A 4,428-nucleotide genomic window follows, 5' to 3' on the forward strand; every position below is an offset into this window, starting at 1 on the left:
TTACTCTACACTGACTTTGTCCTTTTGTGAGTAGAAATCTACAGAAAAGTATTATTAAACTGACTTCAAAACACGGGTCTCCGTGTGTGGCTATCCCAATTTCTTTGCTCATCATCTAAGGCATCTAAGATGGAAGTACATGCAAGCAATGCATGCGTACTAACTGAAGTAATGTAGGTGTTTACATTGTTTTGTGCATGCGCCAGGTGCTCGAAATCTCAACGGTAAGTACCCGTGTTTGGTAAGTCGATTTAATAATACTTTCCTGTGGATATCTTTTCTCAAATTCCTACCCACCGCACAGACAACTGGTAGAGTAAGTTGAAAGGACATTTGATTCAACATTCTGGCTTGTAAGAGCTTGTGAGAGGAAATGTTCCAAACAACAACCAAAAGGTATCACAGTCTGTCAGGCAATGCTCTCCCCAGCCCTAATCTCTCCCTTTCCCCATGCATCTTTCCCTATTCAAATGTCCTTTTTCCCTCCCTCTCCTCCTTTCATTCATTCTTTCACCATCTTCAGCACCCTCTCCCTTCTCTTTGTGGTACTCCTCTCTCAAGTCCTCCCTGTCTCTGTGGCTATATCCTTGGGCAGTGATGTGAAAGAGGTCCACACAATTCCCTGAACATGCATCCCTGTGTGTGGCCCTGTACACAATTTCTCTGGCCAATGAGATTGCCTCCTCCTCCCTCAGGCTCCACCGAACCCCTCCATCCAGTACTGCATAGGCATAGGGCGAACCTGAGCCCACTGAGAAAAACTCTCCCTGCAGACGGGTGCCGTCACTGCACACATAGAAGAGCTTTGGGCCACAACGATCACTGGCAAGGGATATTGTCAGGTTCCCGTCAGTTACTGCATGTCTTGTTCTGTCACTGGCCCTGCCAGTCAAGTCATCCTGACTACAAGAATCACTTGCAGACATTCCTGTCTCTTCAAGGGGTACTTTTGCTGGAGAGATGCTGTCTCTGCCTGATCCTATCCTATCAACTTTTTGTTATCTGAATTTCTACACCCTAACCTCCTCTACATCCGAGCCAGATAGAATGGCTGCCACACACACATCAGTCCCCTTAAATGGTTCCAATATATGAGAGAGGAGCTTGGCAGAGCTAGTGATTGACAAGCGGCAGCCGTGGCGTAGCTGGTAAAGGGCGGATCTCTCTAGCCAGGATTCTCTCCAATGGCATGCAGTCTGCACCACTGCCTGAAGTGGTGACCAGTAAATGGGAGTGGATGGGCAGTATCTTCTGGACAGAGGGACAGGAGACAAGCCCTGAGCAGCTGGCACGTGTGTCTGCCGCTGCTATAACACCTCCTTGGAACACAAAGGCCAGGGTAGTGGTTCCGTGAGACAAAAGGAATGGGCGGCGGGTGGGCGGTGATGGAGAGGTGGACAGGGAGGAAAGGGACGAGTGTCTGTTGTCACAGCGGAAAGGAACAGAGCTCTGAGGGGTAGGTATGAAAGAATGCAGAGGGACCCCTCCACCTCTCTCAGATTTAAATCCACCCCAACCAAGGCTCCTTTCCATCAACCATGTCCAGGAGAGGAGTGGTATCTCCCATAGGTCTAGAGAGTGAGGCAGGAGTGTTCCACCTGTAAACCATAGGGGTGTCCTGAAAGCTACAGACGTCTTGTCAGACGTCAGTGCAATAAACATTGATCACAAAACAGACTCAATGTCCCTTGAGTTTGAGTAAAAGGTTGATGCTCAGTGCAATCTCTTAACAGCAAGAGGGGCAGTAGAATTTAACAGCTCAGAGAAACCAGAGAAACTGTCCATAGGATTGTTCTATTTTTCTCCCAGTGGAATCCATTTTTACGGCCTTGTATATGACAGTCTTGCTTAGTATTGACTCTCCCCAAATACAATGACAGTGAACTTGAAGTATTTTTATATAGGGGACTGACATAAACACACACACAGAGAGAATCTGTTTTTACAAGCATTTCGCTTGATAAGGCGATATATGATAGTGCTTCTGTTTTGATGGTGAGTAATATGATGCAGAGAAGCGACTCTACAAACACTAATTTACAGGGTCTATTCTGCTGAATCAGCAGAAAGAGGAAGTGACAGTGCAAGAGAGGCAAACAAGCCGTCATCCTGACAATCAAATAAACCGTCTCTACCCTCCGTTCTATTGGCGAACATTCAATCACTAGGGAACAAACTGGACGAGCTCCGCTCGAGACTATCCAATCAACAGTGCCTGAAGAACTGTAATTGTCCATGTTTATTGGAGTCATGGGTGAACCAGGATATGGATAATATATATTGAACAAAAATATAAACGCAACATGTAAAGTGTTGGTCCCATGTTTCTTGAGCTGAAATAAAAAATCCCAGAAATGTTCCTTAAGCACAAAAAGCTTATTTCTCTCAAATGTTGTCTTTCTGTCGGAAGAGTATTTCTGTCTATAATGAAGCCCTTTTGTGGGGAAAAACTCATTTTGATTGGCTTTCCCTCCCCAGTGGGTAGGACTGGCTGCCAAGTGGCCCTCCCAGGACCACCAATGGCTGCACCCCTGCCCAGTCATTTGAAATCCATAGATTAGGGCCTAATTCATTCATTTAAATTGACTGATTTCCTTATACAGTATGAACTGTAACTCAGTAAAATCGCATACATTTTTGCATGTTGTGTTTATATTTTTGTTCAGTATACATTTCGCTGGTTTTTCCATTTTTGAACAAGGTTTTCCTCTAGAATTTTGCCTGTGCTTAGCTCTATTCCGTTTATTTTTATTATTTAAAAAACACTCTAATCCTTGCCGATGACAAGCATGCCCATAACATGATGCAGCCACCACCATGCTTGAAATTATAAAGAGTGGTACTCAGTGATGTGTTGTGTTCGATTTGCCCCAAACATAACTTTGTATTCAGGACATAAAGTGATTTACTTTTTGCAGTTTTACTTTAGTGTCTTATTGCGAACAGGATGCATGTTTTGGAATATTTGTATTCTCTACAGGCTTACTTCTTTTCACTCTCTCAATTAGGTTAGTATTGTAGAGTAAATACAATGTTGTTGATCCAGCCTCAGTTTTCTCATATCACATCAATTAAACTCTGTAACTGTTTTAAAGTCACAATTTACCTCATGGTGAAATCCCTGAGTGGTTTCCTTCCTTTCTGGCAAGGACGCCTGTATCTTTGTAGTGACTGGGTGTATGAATACACCATCTACCAATAGGTGCCCTTCTTTGCAAGGCATTAGGAAACCTCCCTGATCTTTATGGTTGAGTCTGTATGAAATTCACTGCTCGATTAAGGGACCTTACAGATAATTGTGTGGGGTACAGAGATGAGGTAGTCATTCAAAAATCCTGCTAAACACTAGTATTGCACACAGAGTGAGTGCATGCAACTTATTTTGTGGCTTCTTAAGCACATTTCTACTCCTGATCTTATTTAGGCTTGCCATAACAAAGGGGTTTGTTACTTATTAACTCAACTCAACCGCTCTGAGGCTGCATGGTCCTAAAGCACACCAATGCCGCTTTTTGTATCATAATGCAATAATAAAACGGAGGGGGGGGGGGGGGGGGCGTATAGGAGGGTTCATGATGTTTATCTCCTTTCCCAGATTCATCAACAGTTTTGAATTCACACTGTTCCAGATGCAAAGGGGTTGTACCTAATAAAGTGACCACTGACCACTGGATCTATAGACTTTCCAGAATGTGTTCTGAGAATACCCGGGGTATTAAACATTTGACTGTAAGTGTTGAACAGTTTAATCTATTTCCTCGGGAGATGGTACCATTCAGCTTGTCTTGGAATGACAAAGAAGGACTTCAACAAAGCCAAAATAGAAAATGATTGGAAGGGGACTCTTTGCTGTTAAATTAGAGACGTATAAATAAATGACTGTTGTGCCTTGTAAATGATGAATGTCTGTTGAATGTCTGTGTTGTGTGAATATAAAACCAACTTTACCTCGGTCTCATACCTCTCCTCCAAATGTCCCACTGCGTACCTTACAGCCCGCTTGCTTTCAACCGCAGCTAATCTATTTTTCAATCTCAAGGCTCAATCCCTCTACTCATCATTTCTGTTGAAACCTCAGCTTCTTCAATTTATTAAAACATGGCATAATTAGAGTGTCATCCAAAAAAAACACTAACAACACATTACCATTCACATACTGTCAACCCTCACCAAGTTGACATCAATCCTCCTTATCAATGTCTTCATCAGCTGCAAAATCTGGATCCCTACAAATCCGCTTGGCTAGACTATCTGGACCCTCTCTTCCTAAAATGATCCGCCGCCATTGTCGCAGCCCCTATTACTAGTCTGTTCAACCTCTCTTCGTATCGTCAGAGAATCCTAAAGATTGGAAAGCGCATGCGGTCATCCCCCTCTTCAAAGGGGGAGACACTCTACACCCAAACAGTTACAGACCTATATACATCC

At 43.5% G+C, this 4,428-nt stretch overlaps 1 pseudogene; it reads right to left on the reverse strand.

Annotated features, from left to right (window-relative positions):
* On the reverse strand, nucleotides 1-1,533 carry LOC110508158 (annotated as a pseudogene).
* Between the last annotated feature and the right edge of the window lie 2,895 nt (nucleotides 1,534-4,428).

The sequence above is a fragment of the Oncorhynchus mykiss genome, chromosome 28, assembly GCF_013265735.2.
Source record: "Oncorhynchus mykiss isolate Arlee chromosome 28, USDA_OmykA_1.1, whole genome shotgun sequence".
NCBI lineage: Eukaryota > Metazoa > Chordata > Actinopteri > Salmoniformes > Salmonidae > Oncorhynchus > Oncorhynchus mykiss.